Source organism: Podarcis filfolensis (genome assembly GCF_964270895.1).
Source record: "Podarcis filfolensis genome assembly, chromosome: 1".
Classification (NCBI taxonomy): Eukaryota; Metazoa; Chordata; class Lepidosauria; order Squamata; family Lacertidae; genus Podarcis; species Podarcis filfolensis.
In genome coordinates this window covers 19145021-19162187 of record NC_139604.1, presented here as the reverse complement: position 1 = coordinate 19162187, position 17167 = coordinate 19145021, and the positions used below count along the sequence as shown (strand labels likewise).

The 17167-nt window shown below is 45.6% G+C and overlaps 1 protein-coding gene across 1 annotated transcript in view; it reads right to left on the bottom strand.

Moving 5' to 3' along the window:
- MYO3B (myosin IIIB) overlaps positions 1-15469 on the bottom strand; it is a 299815-nt gene extending 284346 nt beyond the window's left edge. The window contains exons 1-2 of the mRNA XM_083626396.1: positions 15445-15469; positions 9448-9490 (exon numbers count right to left, since the gene is read on the bottom strand). The gene's annotated coding sequence lies outside the window, so the exon portion shown is untranslated. The remainder of the gene's footprint in view (positions 1-9447; positions 9491-15444) is intronic.
- Positions 15470-17167: the final 1698 nt, after the last annotated feature.

Genomic DNA, 17167 nt, shown 5'->3' with positions numbered 1-17167 from the left:
TGGCGGGAAGGTAAACGGCGTTTCCGAGTGCTGCGCTGGCTCGCCAGATGCAGCTTTGTCACGCTGGCCACGTGACCCGGAAGTGTCTTCGGACAGCGCTGGCCCCCGGCCTCTTAAGTGAGATGGGCGCACAACCCTAGAGTCTGTCAAGACTGGCCCGTACGGGCAGGGGTACCTTTACCTTTTACCTTTTCCAGTAATAACTGCAGTTCACCCAATTGCACATGAGCGTTCCAGCCTGGAATTTAAAATCAAGGAACCCATCAACCTACCTTCCGGTCGAGCTCTCCTTGATATTACATAGGTCTCTTCTGCAGTCACGGGGGAATCCCCTGTGCCTTATGCTCTGGTGTTTGCAAAGAATTGAGATGTCTAGCAGATGCAAGCTCATAAGAAGCGCACCTGAAACGTAACAGGATACTGGCTTGGCTGATAAAATATTCATGCTGATTGTCGTCAATCAATTGCTGGTGTTTGTAGCGTTGGCTGTAAGCTTCCCTGGCTGAACTGTGTGTGGTACATTTTGTTTGTAGTGGTTGGAAATGAGCTGGCCATGAATCTTCATATTCATAAAACTTGAGCTGCACCTCCAAAAGATGCTCAATCAGATTTTAAAAATATTTAGTAAAGACAGTGGGGGAAATCACTAGTCTGCCAGTGTAACAGAAACCACCTACAAGGGCACACCAATAATCTTCTTTTGAGGATAGGGAAAACCCCAGAGAAGATTTGGGGGGGCATGAGACTACAGGAGTGAGAAGTGGAGGGGGGTATCCTATTATGCTTGTGTGTGTGTGTGTGTGTGTGTGTGTGTGTGTGTGTGTCTATATCTACCATATTTACACAAGTATAATGCACCATCAAATCTAACACACACCTCAATTTTCAAAACCTTGAAACCAAACAAGTATTTGCTGGCACCATCCAATCTAAGGCGCACCCTAATTTTTGCGACGTAATTTGGCCAAAGAAAGGTGTGCATTACATTCACGTAAATACGGTATATCTGTATCTCATTAACAGCAAAAACCAACAAAGTGAGCAGTAATCGTCATTGCCAGTAAAACCATCAGCGGCAATATTCAGGCTGCAAACTGCAAGTGATTATACAATGAATTTGAGAGCTTCTCTTCAAAAGTGCTGTCTTTCTCTGGGACCTAAAGAGCCACAGGGATGAAGCAGGATTAGCTTCCCCCACAGAGAGGGAGTTCTGCTAATTTGGTGCCACCGTGGAAAAGGCCATGCTCCCCAGTGAGTACTGAGCATTCGCTGACTTGAGCCTCAGGGAGGATCTTAATATGCACGTGGTGTTTCCTTTTCGGCCAAGAATTATTGTTCATATTAACTTTGACTTGGAGAAATCCTTGATATATGTGTGCAAACATTCATATATTCTTAAATTCTATCCCTGCGGTTTGGGGGCTAACTGATGGACGACAAAAATGCATTTTGCGAATACTTGTGGTGGGCAAGAGATTTACGCTGAAAGGCTAGAAGGGTAAAAACCCACCAGACCAACAGCCACCACCCACTATGCTGTAGTATGAAGATCTCATTGCCCTCTCTATGTTAGAACATATGGCTTATAACCATCAACCACATTTATATACCTATTTTGACATATGGACTGACTATATGTTTAAACGGAAATTGATGGAATATTCTTATGGTTAATGTCAGCTGGCAAAGTTTTAATTTTTTAAAAAATTTGCAAATAATTTTGAACTAAACAAGAAAATGAGAACAATGTGAACTTAATTCCTCTCCCCCCGTTCCTTTTAAACTGAAATTACAAAAGGTGGGGGTGAGGAAAACTGTAATTAACTCTGTTTTATCAGCTGCAGTCCCTTGGACTAATCTTGCACAAAGGCCAAGAGAAAGTTCAGAAGGAAGGATACAGTTTTTAATGCAAATCCAAGTTTAAAAATAAATAACACTAAGGCAAGAGGTGATCTTAATGAGTAAGACTGTTCCAGGATAATGACGAGAGATGGGAAAGGAGCCGCTATTATTCAGTAATATTCCCGACAGTGTTTTGCTCAGCTGCAAAAGTCCAGTCAAAGAGCTGGGACATCCGCCAGCCGATCTCCGAGTGCAATCTCAATCTATTAAAGTCCATGGGAGCTTTGATATTTTTAATGCGATGTAGCACATGTACACTGAGGGAGACAGGAGCTGATGAGCAGGGACAAAAGTCAATTAAGTTTGTTTCTTTATTTGTAAGGTCATAATCAGACAGGCCTGCCGAGGAATGAGGAGATAAACACTGCACAAATTCTTCAGCCTTCCCTTTGCTTTGTACCGTGTTATGTCTCGGACGAACGGAACAGCCACTGAGCAGTCTCAAAGCTTATATACACATCTATATTAAGGCAAGCGCTCGGTGGACCCTTGCTGCTCTGTTATATGGCGTTGATTGCTGGTTCATTTCCCAGCTGCTTCTGCAGCTGGAACTCTTCTTCTGCCAGTATCTTGGCTTTCACAAAATTTCCTTTTGCAATGCTCCTGCTGTCTTGCAGGCATGGTGCTGATTGCTGGTGCTCGCTTGCAGGAGATTCCCAATCTCACTGGAGCTAAGACAAGGTGGAACAGCCTCCCTCCTGGCTCGCCTTGCTTGCAGTCAGAACAAGTTCCCGCAGCTCAGCTCCCTCCGGCGCAGCCTGCCAATCTTTGCTCTCAAAGCGGGGAGTGTATTTTTTCCTCTTATGCATTTCCTCTTTGGCATTCAGAAGAAATTTTGTTTCAATACCCCTCCCCTTCCAAATAAGTAAATATAAAGCCCCACCCCCCAGAAGAACACTCAGACACATTTGATGGAACTGCATCTCTGTTGTGCCATGCAGTCAGAAGACTTGGAATTAAAAGAATAAATGAAAACCCCTAGAAAGCTCGTCAACAATCCAATTATCCGAATGTTTATTTTGTTAAATCTCCTAAGTATTCTACTCATTATGTGCCATGGCTGCTGCGTACCTCTACAAAAAATAGCGCTTGTATTTATGAGCTCTGCCCATCAAGATTTTCCAGCCATTTTAAAGGCAATTTTGAAATTTAATTCTAGAAGATAGGAGTCCCCCATCACTAGGCTCACTGGTTTCTAGCATATCCTGAAACTACGTAAGGGGATAAACTGAGCAGATTGCAATTGCTACAAATTTTGCAAATGTCATTCGAATCATTTTACCTCTCAGCATGAGACTGAAGCCATTTCATAAAGAACCCAGATTAACTTTTAAAATATCAGTCAGCTAAATTGTATAGTTAAAAACAACAAAATTATATCTCTGTAATAAGTATTACATTTTAGCCAACAGTTCTGATTAAAAGTAATGTGGTTTTATAGACCTTTTTTTTATCACTTAAGAAATCTATTTCATCTACTTTATCTCCTGTAATCGTCCCCTTTTCCTGTCCTGCAACATAGCCATTAGGACAATACTCAGAGTGCTGCAGTACCTGACACACCAAGCGAAGTTTATGTTAGCTTTGTCTCTTTGGGGAAAAAATGAATCGGAGGAGGTGTCTGACAGTTCTTTACTTCTCTGATTCCACAGTTCAGATGGCGCAAAGGTGTCAACTTCCCTCATGCAATTATGGCTAGAGAGCCCAAGCACAGGTTGAAAAGATATGCTTTGTTTAAGAATAAAAGGTAAAAGGTAAAAGACCCCTGGACGGTTAAGTCCAGTCAAAGGCAACTATGGGGTTGCGGCACCCATCTCGCTTTCAGGCTGAGGGAGCAGGCGTTTGTCTACAGACAGCTTTCTGGGTCATGTGGCCAGCATGACTAAACCGCTTCTGGTGCACAGAGGACTGTGACAAGTTCCAGAGCACACGGAAACACTGTTTACCTTCCCACTGCAGTGATACCTATTTATCTACTTGCACTGGCGTGCTTTCGAACTGCTAGGTTGGCAGGAGCTGGGACAGAGCAACAGGGGCTCACCCCGTCACAGGGATTTGAACCACCGACCTCCTGATCAGCAAGCCCAAGAGGCTCAGTGGTTTAGACCACAGCGCCACCCGCATCCTAAGAAGAATAAAATGTAATCAATCAATAACCAATCAATAACCACTCAGCTCTTTAGATTGGCTCTTTCCTTGGGGGTGGGGTCACTCATGGGCAATAGCAACTAGCAATGCAACAAAACTACTACCCTAACACTGTTTCCTCTTGCCAACAAAATTCAGGAATTATGTGAGGAGTCAGCAAGCCATAGGGATATCTTGTGAGAGAACTGATGGCAATGAAAAGACTGAAGAAACACAGACCCTGGTCCTTATGATATAGACAAATGAGGCTGAGGGACCGGGGATCCCTGGCAGGCAGAAAAGGGGAAGCTACGGTTCTCCCAGATGTTGCTAGACTAAATCTTCCATCATCCCTGACCATTAGCTGTGCTGGCTGAGGCTGATTGGAGTTGGGGGACGCAAGGTTCCCGACCCTCTCTTTAAATAGCATAGGTCCTTCCCCTCTTCTCAAAATAAATGGTTGTCTTTTACATTTGGGGTCACTTATCATTTGCATTGCTTTCATATATCACAGCAACACATTTGTATCGTATATCTTTTGGTAGACCCTGCGCAGTTTGCTAGTATATATGGTTTTTTTCTTTTCTTTGTTGAAGAGTAGGATGAAGAAGTCATTGTTGTTGTTTGGTCGTTTAGTCGTGTCCGACTCTTCGTGACCCCATGGACCAGAGCATGCCAGGCACTCCTGTCTTCCACTGCTTCCCGCAGTTTTGTCAAACTCATGCTGGTAGCTATGAGAACACTGTCCAACCATCTCGTCCTCTGTCGTCTCCTTCTCCTTGTGCCCTCCATCTTTCCCAACATCAGGGTCTTTTCCAGGGAGTCTTCTCTTCTCATGAGGTGGCCAAAGTATTGGAGCCTCAGCTTCAGGATCTGTCCTTCCAGTGAGCACTCAGGGCTGATTTCGTTAAGAATGGAGAGGTTTGATCTTCTTGCAGTCCATGGGACTCTCAAGAGTCTCCTTTGGCACCATAATTCAAAAGCATCAATTCTTCAGCGATCAGCCTTCTTTATGGTCCAGCTCTCACTTCCATACATCACTACCGGGGAAACCATAGCTTTAATTATACGGACCTTTGTCAGTGAGGTGATGGTTTTCCCAGTAGTGATGTATGCATAGCATCATAAAATTGTAGAGTTGGGTCCCTCCCTGAGGATCATCTAGTCCAATCCATTGTGCAGTGCAGGAATTGGACGCTTACCCCTTCCCTTCCACCCGGTGGGCGGCTGTTGCAGATCCTCGCTCAGTCGCCATCCCAGGGGAAGTAAAAAAATCAAAGAGACAGAATGCACATGGCCAGGCAGCCATTGAAGGAATTCCGCTCGGCTGCCTGGGCAGCTGACTCAAGTTCCTGCCAACTGCTGCATTTCAAATTGTCCAATGAGTGACCTTTTCGGGGGTGTGCCTTGCTGGCTGAAAGGGCATTGGCTGCATGCATGCCCTGGCAGCCAATGGGGCATAAAAGCTGGCAGTGCCTTCCTATCTCAGCGTATCAAGTCCAAACCAGTGCATTGTGGGAATATGTGGCTGTTCCATACGGGGATCAGACTAGCAACCTTGGCATTGTGCTTCGAGCCCCAAAACCCATCCCGAATGGAAATACAGACACACTGGAGACAGAATTTAGTTTAAATGTTAATGGGCAAATTTTGGCCACAACTTTATTAAAATACACAAATGTGACTGGTATTGGCTTAGGCATTGGTATCAAACTATATCTGGCTCCTGCCCCCCCCCCCAGCAGGGGGATCTTCGTCAGTGTATATTGACTGGTGCTCACCCCTGGGGTTCCCGGGGGTCCTGGCATGGCCCTAGCCCCTCTCTGGGCTTTGGACGAGATCCAGACCCCCAGATTCCTTTAACGGAATACCCTATTCATTGGAGGGGCAGGTGATGGCTGCACCTCCCCTCCCCACATTCCCCTAAACCAATGCCTAACCGCCAAACCTTACAAAGTTGTGACGATTGCTAAGCGGTAGGCAAAAATCAAGTGGCCACTGCCAATCTGCCACATTGGGGGAAATTCCTACCTGGCCCCCATTCCAAAAACAGGCGACCAACCGAAGTCCAAAGCAAGGCCAAACATGATCTAATTAACGGGTGGGCGGGTGGATGTTTGGCAGCGCGAAGCAAAAGGAGGTCCCTACGTAGCACTGCCAAATAGATACCCCCAACCCCCAACCTTGCCATGCTGCTGATTGGCTAAAGGCCATTGGCATAACTGTGGCACCACCAGCTTGGAGCGGGGCAAGCCCCGCCCACAAGCTGGTTAGGGAAGAGTTTCGGGGCCGAGCACAAGATGGACCCTCTGTTAGGAGGATCCAACTTACCAGCACCATGCTCTAACCAGCTGAGCTATCCAGGAAGAAAAGATGCCCAACTGCTTCATGTTTCTATGCGCACTTGTCAAAATGGGCATCTGCCCATCAAGTTTCTTTTTATGTGCATTTCCAATGCATGCAACACATACCGTTTTCAGACTTGAAGCTCCAGCATCCATCATGAACTTGTGCGCAGCCGATATCCACAATGATACCCAAAGAGTGCTTTGTCAAGGACAGAGGCATCTGCTACTTAACAGGACTCAGAACTTTCACACAGATGAACAACTTTGCCTAGCACTATAAAAATGTGCTAGTCTAAACTACATTCTGCCTTGCAAGAATGAAGATCACCTTAGCGCAACAGCCCCAACTGTCGTGTTTTCCGACTGCGTTAATGCGCTGCGGTAGAAACTGATCGAGCTTCCTGCTAATGGACTCCCTCTGCATCTACAACCCCAGGCACATAGATTTTAAAGCAGTGGAAGTAATTCTGATCTAAACAGAATTTACGCAAGCGCGGTGATCCTTAGAGGTCTCCCCTCACTCCCTGAGAAAGTTGATTGCTTGATCCCCGGAGGGTATGTGCAATGAATGAGTTTGATGTTGAGGTCAAAGGACAGGTGCAAGCGCCGGAGGCCGGATGGGAACACAAGGGTAAGAAGTTGGTTTTTGACCTATGAGTGTTATTATAAAGAGAGCCCAGAACCCTGAACTCCAGCTGCATCGAAAAGGGAGGGGGTGCACCTCACAAAAAACTTTTGCAATCCATGAAAATCACACAGCGCTTTAGTGATTTTTCAAGGGGAATGGGTGCTAAGGGAGGCAAAAATATTTACTCTTTCAAAATAAGAGTAAGACTTACTGCCCACAGCCTGAACTTGCCACATATCATCACCACATCGTCAAATCCGATTAGCCGCATGGCGCCATTATGAAGCCAATTCAGAATAAGCACAAGAAATATTTCCGTTTCTCTGAATGAGCTTCGTGAGGGCCTCATGCCAGGGCAACACAAAACAGGTTCCATTATCACGGCAGAAGCAGGGGCAGGAAATCAGTTCTGAGGAGAACAGTTCTCAGAAGACCAAATAATTTCTCGGGAGAACAATTCTCACAGAACCAAACTGGGCATTTCCAGATTTTGTTCCGTAAAATTTATCTAGCGCTTGATTGTAAAACAACAACGACCCTCAAGTCAGTATACAGATATCCTGCTTATTGAGCATTCATCCTGATTTGTTTGTGGGGAGGTTAGATTATGATCACATCCAAACCATACATTTAAAGCACATTTAAAGCATATTGCCCGCCCCCCCCCGAATCCTGGGAACTGTACCTTACCCTCGCAGAAATAGAGGCCCAACACCCTAAACAAACTACAGTTTGATTTTTTTGGGGGGAAAGCCATGTCCTTTTAATGTAAGGTTTGAATGTGAACCAACATTTAAAGTGTCATTCAACCCTTTCCAGTGCATTTCGCTTACTGCAAAAAGTTTGATCTTTTTGTGGGGGAGAAATAGGTTTGTTGCTCAAGATCTCTCAATCAACTTTAACTGCGCACCCCGAATGTGCTGGTCTGTGACTGAATCCCACCCAAACACAGCAGCTGTCTGGAAGTTGCTCTCTCAAAACAAATCCAAGCACATCAGATCAGTGGCGTAGCGTGGGTTGTCAGCACCCGGGGCAAGGCAAGTAATTTGTGCCCCCTAACCCGTGGATTTGCACCCCCTAATCCGTGGATTTGCGCCCCCTAACCCTAACCCCCAGATGTTGCGCCCGCTGCGGCCGCCCCCCCCCTTTACCCCCCACACTACGCCACTGCATCAGATGCCATCAAAGAGAATGGAAAGAGAGAGATTGGGGACTTAAGGAAGAGGTTACTTAATGCACACAAAAAGATGAGTCAGAGAACTCAGCCAGGTAAGTTATCAGTTCTCACTCTGCAGAATACAGGCTATGTGTCCTTTTGTTCCCTGCTCCCCTTATAGCTTTTCTTATTATTGAGCACTCTTTCAGCTCAATCAAATGCATGTGTGTTTATACAGAAGTAAACCCCACTTTGAATTATGGTGCTGGAGGAGACTCTTGAGAGTCCCATGGACTGCAAGAAGATCAAACCTATCCATTCTGAAGGAAATCAGCCCTGAGTCCTCACTGGAAGGACAGATCCTGAAGCTGAGGCTCCAATACTTTGGCCACCTCATGAGAAGAGAAGACTCCCTGGAAAAGACCCTGATGTTGGGAAAGATGGAGGGCACAAGGAGAAGGGGACGGCAGAGGACAAGATGGTTGGATAGTGTTCTCGAAGCTTCCAGCATGAGTTTGACCAAACTGCAGGAGGCAGTGGAAGACAGGAGTGCCTGGCGTGCTCTGGTCCATGGGGTCACGAAGAGTCGGACACAACTAAACAACTAAACAACAACAACAAAACCCCACTGGATTCAGTGGGGTCCCTGAATAAGTGTGACTATGATTGCAGGCTTTGAGTGAATGAATTCACCCGATTCCAAGATGAAGCAGGAATAGCTACTTGCTATTCGTCCGGATTATCATTATAACAATCATTTATTATTTCAGTCACAGACCAGTTCCTGCCCACATACAATATCAAGGAAGCCATAAAACACGATAGGGATACATTTGAATTTGCAATTAGGTATAAGAGGGACAATACAGATACAGCAACAGTTAAAAAATATATAAATTAAAACTTAGTCACTAACATATAACCTAAAATTATCATTTAAAACCTTAATCATTATGATGGCACAGCTTGTTCCCTAAGTTTTATGGCAATCACACAGAATTTGGCTACCCTTAACGTGATCTCAGGATCCTTGTCCTCTTCCAGGGATTTTAGACGCTGAAGTTCAGATTCATATGTTGATTTTGCATAGCGGGGGTGATACTTGCTATTCGTCCGGATTATCATTATAATTTGTTAGCTGGATCAAACAAGGGCTGTCTGATCCCCAACCCTTGCACTGGAAGCAAAGAAGCAAGTGGCTACATAAAACAGCTTTTTGCAAAGGCTGCACACACTCCCATCCCTTCCCTTCCAAATGTCAGCTGACAGACATCATTGCGTCTTACCCGCTCAGATTCGCTTCAGGGCTTGGCGCCTTCTCCAGAGGGGCTACAAAGGAGAAACAAAACAAAGGAAAGCAAATGTGAGGTGCAGGGGGGAGCAGAAACAGGACAGCCTTCAAGACATCTGAGACCTTTGGGCATTGCTCCAGCTGAGGAAGGATCCAAGGTGGCCCCCTGTGTATATTGCGCTTGAACTCTAAAGCGCAGACCTGGTAGGGGAGAAATATGGATAGTTTGGGGAAAGAAGAACGCACCCGCTTCCTACCTGCCATAGTTCATAGACTACACTAAACAAGAGGCATTGTCCCTTCCCAGCAATAAATCTAGGACAGATAGAAGATTTAATAATTAACAAGAACTTGAGGAGGAACTTGAGTGTGTGGTGCAGTTTAGAAAGGGAGAAACTCAAAACTAGGGGTGGGGGTGGGGAGTCCAGTTCTATTGTGCAGGGGCTTCAGAGATCATGAGATCATGATTATTACATGGCTCACAGCCTGATCCAGCGCACACTTTTGCTGGGGTGGGACATATTCCTGGATAAACGCGTTGTACAGTTCTGCAGCCTAAGCTGGCCCATCCGAAAGCATCCGAAAGCTGACACCAGGGGAAGAGAGGGAGATTAATCGACTGCATCTTTGTGCAGACACATATGTGCGTAGAGAGACAGACAGACAGACAGGCAGACAGACACTGTGATTCTGCAGCCTAGCATTTTAAGAAGCTTGATCACATCTCTAAACTTTATATCATTCCAAAAGCTTCAACTTTTATGATCACTTTCTCTTTTTTACAAGATTCCATTTCAGCCGTCACTCCTTCTTACATTGATTGGTAGATAATGTGCTTCTAGAATTACAGCTTGTGTTACTGAAGCCAAACCATTTTGTTTCCTGATTTATTGATACTGCACTTGCAAAGCTGCCATTTGGCCCAATCAGACCTGCCTTGCGCTGCCATTAGGAAACTGCTTATATTTCACATTGGTCTGCAGATGCCACAAGCATCTAAACTTTACTGGGCACAATGACCACCCAGCCACAGAACTAATCTCTGGGTGAGCTGAAAAAGATTTTCTTCTATGTTCTTTTCTGTTTGGAAAATCAGCCCCATTATTTTTAGCATATGAAAAACATACTTGCAATTATTCAACACAGGCGCTTTCTATCCTGCATTCCTTCATCTTTACCCTTGCAGGCATCTGCAACATTTGCCCACACAACCAATTAATCCTAAAGGCTGTCGCAATTCTTTGTGATTTTGTTTATGAGGTCTCAATGCCACATTCAAAGTTACGTCACAGAAAGGGCTTTCCCCCCCACCCCAGCCGGAGCTCACAAGAGCTCAGCTCTGGCACCTCTCAGGTGGGTGCCATTGCCATTCCAAAACAACAAGGGAGGGGGTTGAAGTGTAGGTGGGTTCCCACGAGGCAAGAAACAGTGATAAAAGCAAGAACCATTATTGAACTAATGGAACTGGACAACAGAGCAAAGCAACTGCTTATATACGTTTCTGAAGGCCTGGGCCACTCCCACTCCCAACGTGATTGGCTATCTAAACTTCCAAGTTGCGAATCATGACTCAGAGTTTAAGGGCCAATGGCAGAGGCCCAAATCCTGAAAAGTTCTGTGATTGGATATCATGTATCGAATCAGAACACAGGGGCTCAGAATCCTTAGTCCAGACTCAAGCTCAGGCAAACACAGACCACTGAATACATAACAGAGGTATTCATGGTGAACCCTGGCCCCTCTTTCAAGAAAAATAGCACTTGTGTGCTGGTCCTGTGGGTTACCCGAGAGGCGAGGTCCAAGTCCGGTCTGTGGTCAAAGGTGCAACGTGGAGGCAGTCCGTAGTAGCCGAAGCTGGGTGCAGGGCAGGGAGTCAGGTGAAGTCAGGAACAGGCATGCCAGCAGGGAGCCAGGGTGGGTCAAGAGCTCAGGCAGGAAAGCAGGACAGGGATCAGGCAGGAACTAGCAACCAACAATGTTGTTCCCACAACTTTGGACTGGGGATGGCCGGCTTTTATCTGCCCCGAGGCATAGGGCGGCCCCGATCCTCTGGTGACTTGCCTCTCCTGGCCTGGAGGCAAGCACTCCTCCTGCGGGAACTTAGTTCCCTCCGCCTCTCTGCCCTGAGCCTCTGCTGCTCAGGAGAGGCTGGAGGGTTACCGGACCCAGAGGCAACCCCAGCTTCCCCTGACGGGGCTGGGAGAGGAGCACCTGCAGGCAATGGGTCCTCCATCCCCTCAGGAGCCAGAGCAGGCTCAGCTGGTGCCTGCACCTGAGGAGCCAGCACAGGTGAGGACCCTTCAGGCTCATGCCTCAGCCCCGGCTCAGCTGGTTCTGGAGGCGGGGAATCCTGTGCAGGCTGGGATCCCTCAGGTTCAGCATCTGAGTCCAAATCCCAGGCCATCACAACTTGTTACAGATATGTATAAATAAAAGCAGTATGATTCCTTGTGTGGGCAGCAAATTGGGCTAAGGACTATGATGGCAAAGGGTTAGGGATGTGGGGAGGAGAGAAAACAACACCAAGAAGCAGCAGTTAGTGGAACAGAATGAAGTGGGGAGCCTCAGGACCCAGAAAGGAAATGGAAGTTGCTGGGACAGGAAGTCATGGAGAGGTTACAGCTGCCCACATTTGCTGAAAAAAAGTTAAGTCTAAGAAGAGGCCAGAGAACGGTGCACAATTGTTTCATGTCCAAAATTGAGCATCCCTTTAATAATTACTTTAATGAGTACAGTAATTATGCTGAATTGGCAGAAGGGCAACCTCTCCAACTATTTGTTTCACTCAGTGCCTAATGTTAACATGCACAGTTACTATGGAAACAGGCCTTGCTTCACCTTTCACTTCCCATTCAGAAAAGTCCAATGCATATGTGCACATGCTGTTAGCAAGAAGAAGGGGATGTGATTGGCTCTGCTGTCTTTCACTGCCATGTGTATTAAAACACCCTCCTTGTATTCAAGGTTAGGCTGTGTGCAAAGCTCAGCTTTTCCTTGATGCATCAGCCAGGCAATTGTGCATAATGTTTGGGTGGGTAAGCCCCATTTTTCTTGTTAAAAGCGTCACAAATTTCAGAGAAAGAGGTATGCATTTTAGCTGTGGTGGAAATGGTCAGAAGACAGTTCAAGGGAAGTAATAGTGCCACTCTATTCTGCTTGGTCAGACCCCACCTGGAATACTGTGTCCAGTCCCAGCCACCACAATTTAAGGATGTTGGCAAGCTGGAAGATGTGCAGAGGAGGGCAACCAAGATGATCAAAGGTATGGAAGCGAAGCCTTATGAAGAGCGGTTGAGGGATCTGGGTATGTTTCGCCTGGAAAAGAGGAGATATGATAGCCATCTTCAAATATCTCAACGGCTGTCACATGGAAGAGGGAGCAAGCTAGTTTTCTCTTGCTTGGGTGGGGGATGGACTTGAAGCAATAGCTTCAAGTTACAAGAAAGGAGATTCCAACTAAAATTCAGGAGAAACTTTCTGTTTGACCGCAGATGATACAACGGTGGTTGGTTTAATCACGGCCGGAGAGGGGGAGGTGGCCTATAGGAAGGAAGTTGAGCAGTTGGGGGAGTGGTGCTGGAAAAACAACTTGCTCCTTAACTTAAAGAAAACAAAAGAGATTATTGTGGACTTTAGGAAATGTAAATTGAATACTCAGCTACTCATTATTGAGGGGAAGTGTGTGGAACAGGTCTCGGTGTTTCAATTTCTGGGAATGGAGTTGAGAGATGACCTAACCTGGGGAGAAAACAGTAAAGACCTGATGAAGAGAGCACAGCAGAGGTTATATTTTCTGAGACTCCTCCAGAAAAATAATCTCTCAAAAGACCTGATGATGGCATTTTACCATTGTACTGTTGAGAGTGTATTAACTTATGGTCTCTGTGTGTGGTTTGGGAGCTGCATGGTCAGGGGAAAAACAATGCTGTCCAGGGTTGTAAAGACTGCAGAGAGAATAACTGGGTGCACTCTCCCTACCTTGGATCAAATCTATGCTTCCAGGTGTCACAAGAAAGCTGCAGAGATAGTGCAGGACAGTGCGCACCCTGGAAATGATCTATTTCAGCTTCTGCCTTCTGGAAGAAGGTACAGGGTTATAAAGACTAGGACTAGCTGCCTAAGAAAGGATTTCTATTCAAATGCGATTTTGGTTTTTAAACGCAGTGTAAGGCATCTTTGTGAGAGTATGCTGTATTTAAAAATGGGGTATCAGAGTTTTTAGGGTGCTAACCAGGCTTGTTGGTTTTTGAACGTCTGATGTAGATTTTTTCAATTTCGTTGTTCTGTATGGGACAATGACAATAAAGATTATCATATCGTATCAAACGGTCTCCCTCAAGAGGTTGCAAACTCTCCTTCCTTGGAGATTTTTAAGCAGAGATTGGATAGCCATTTGTCATGGATGCTTTAACTGAGATTCCTGCATTGCAGGGGGTCGGCCTAGATGACCCTTTGGGTCCCTTCCAACTCCACGATTCTGTTATTCTTCCAACTATTAGCTTCATTGACTGCCCACATGTTCTGGTGGGCATTTTGAGAGGGAGAAACATTTCTCTATCCACTTTTTCCAGAACAGGACCAATGGGTGGCATTTTTTTTCTGGATTAATTAATACAAAACACATTATGTTTTTTTTGTGAATGTCTTGCAATACTCCTCCACAAAATGCTGGAGGGGGTTACCTTGTGGTATACTTCAATAAACACATTGCACACCCCCTCCGTTTATCATGCAGTCAACAGAAAGCTGCACAAGCCGTCCATGGCATCCTGATAATTTGCTGTGATCAGCCCTTCTTTGAAAAGAGAACAGCAAAGCTCTCTTCTTCACTACAGTTGTCACCCTGGGAGCAGGTTCAGTTTAGCACCATCAAGATTGAGCCTCACATCTACCGTAAGGTGTTTAAGAAAAGGAAAACTCAGCGTTAAGATTATCAGAGGCTTATGCCACAGTAATGTCAGCGTGGCAGGAGCGCGATGATTCAGCTTTCCCTCCGACGCTGTCACCGCAAGGAAGGTCAGCGTGACCTTACACAGTGTCTCCACCTGAAAGCAAGCTGTTAATTGAAAAGAAAGAAAGTGCCTTGAGAAAATTGTCTCCATTTGGACTCAAGCACAAAGCTGCTGGTGCAGGTGTCATTTTAACTCACTGCTGGGAACTAGAAGTGAGATTCACTGGGGTCTAATTAACAGGTAGTTCAACTTCTTATGCTTACAATGCCACCTCAGCCCTGAAATCATTTTGTGCCTGCATGTCTCCTCCAAATCTGCTCTGGAGAGTGGGATGAACCCCCAGAACAGATGGGGGTGTATGGGGGAAGAGAGTTACAGGAGGCCCTGCTTCCTATTTAAAGAAGGGGAAGGAGAAGGGGAAGAAGAAGAAGAGGAGGAGGAGGAGGAGTTGGAGTTGGAGGAGAGGAGTACATACCCTCTGAAGTAAACAAGATCTACTAAATGGCTTGTCACTTCCATGGAGAAGTTTGTTTTAAATGTATCTATAACTAGACAATTGTCCCTGTGTTAGAGTGGTGATGTACAAAAGCCCTTGAAGAATCTGAATGGTTTTTAAGGTAAACAAAATTTGTAGCATGGTACCAGCATCTAAGGAAAATTATTTCATAAGAATGTGACAATGAGAGCACTGCTGGATCAGACCATCTAGCCCCAGAGCCTGTTCTCACAGTGATCAACCAGATCTGTTTGGGAAGTCTTAACTAATTGCATCCCATACAATGTCCAAAGAGGTCCATCACACCTGTGCAGTTTCCATGAAAATATCTGCAGAAAATATCCCATTTCCCCATGCAGACGTATTCTAGTCTGAACTGGGTTTCTTGCGGAAGATGTGCAGCCTTAAAGGTTGTCAAGGAAAGTGTGTGCAACAAATAGGGAGCGAAAGCACATTGCATAATAAATGGATTACGAAGGCAGATGAGTCTTTTGCAAGTGAGTAGAAAATAGCCAAAAGTTTAAATTAAAGTTCCAACACTCACCTGATCCCCGGTGTGTGAAACTGACACAGTTGTTTCTCTCGCATCTTTCCCTTTGCTGTATTGTCTGTTTCCTTTTCATCATTCCTGTTTTCATCTTCCTTATCTTTTCTTAATGAAACATTTATACTGTCATTTGGACATACCTAGGGTTCAGGAGCTTCTGGTCTTCAGCTGTCTCCCTAGATTTGAGTTATCCAACACACAAGACCTCAAAGCAGGTTTTAAGAGCAGGTTCCTAAATATTCTGCTTTCCTCTCCAGTATAAGTACTTTTATGGTGCGTGCCTTCCTCAGGGGACAAAAGAAGCCATTCTGAATGTCCTCATCCTCGTGTGGATTCCTCCCTGTTCTTCACCCCCTCTTTATAAAATTCAGCTTTCTTTTGCAGCTTTCCAGTGCTCAAATTCAAGACCTCCTTTTGGCGGGCCTCTCCAAGAGTAGGCAACTACACGCTGTAGGAACGATCACCGTTGTCTTTGTCTTATTAACTTTTCCACTGCCATCTACATTTGGCAAAAGCACAAGACAAAACTGCTTTCTGGCACTTTCTGGAGTACCAGGACAGAAGCAGTGTCTCTTCTGGAAACATTTTAACATTGTTAACAGGCAGACGGTCAGCAACACAAACAGCCCATTCTTGCAGTTCATGATTTTGGCTGGTGAGTAATTAAACACAAGGAAATTGCAGGAGCAGAGAAATTGTCCGCTAAAAGAAGGTAGAAATGAGTCACACATTGTTTAATAACTTTTTATGTGTATCATAGATGGGACGCGGGTGGCGCTGTGGGTAAAACCTCAGTGCCTAGGACTTGCCGATCGTATGGTCGGCGGTTTGAATCCCCATGGTGGGGTGAGCTCCCGTTGTTCGGTCCCAGCTCCTGCCCACCTAGCAGTTCGAAAGCACCCTTAAGTGCAAGTAGATAAATAGGTACCACTTTATAGCGGGAAGGTAAACGGCGTTTCCGTGTGCTGCGCTGGTGTCGGCTCACCAGAGCAGCTTTGTCACGCTGGCCACGTGACCCGGAAGTGTCTTCGGACAGCGCTGGCTCCCGGCCTCTTCAGCGAGATGAGCACGCAACCCCAGAATCGGACATGACTGGCCCATACGGGCAGGGGTACCTTTACCTTTTTATGTGTATCATCACTAGAGGTCATACAGGTGAAACTCGGAAAATTAGAATATCATGGAAAAGTTCATTTATTTCAGTAATTTAACTTAAAAGGTGAAACTAATATATGAGATAGACTCATGACATGCAAAGTGAGATATGTCAAGCCTTTATTTGTTATAATTGTGATGCTCATGGCGTACAGCTGATGTAAACCCCAAATTAACAATCTCAGAAAATTAGAATATTAAATGAAATCAGCAAAACAAGGACTGCAAATAGGGCAATATTGGACCTCTGAGAAGTAGAAGCATGCATATGTACTCAGTACTTGGTTTGGGCCCCTTTTGCATCAATTACTGCCTCAGTGCGGTGTGGCATGGATGCCTGTGGCACTGCTGAGGTGTTATGGAAGACCAGGAAGCTTCAATAGCAGCCTTCAGCTCTTCTGCATTGCTCAGTCTCATGTCTCTCATCTGTCTCTTGACAATGCCCCATAGATTCTCTATGGGGTTCAGGTCAGGCGAGTTTGCTGGCCAATCAAGCACAGTAATCCCATGGGCACTGAACCAGGTTTTGGTACTTTTGGCAGTGTGTGCAGGTGCCAAAGTCGTG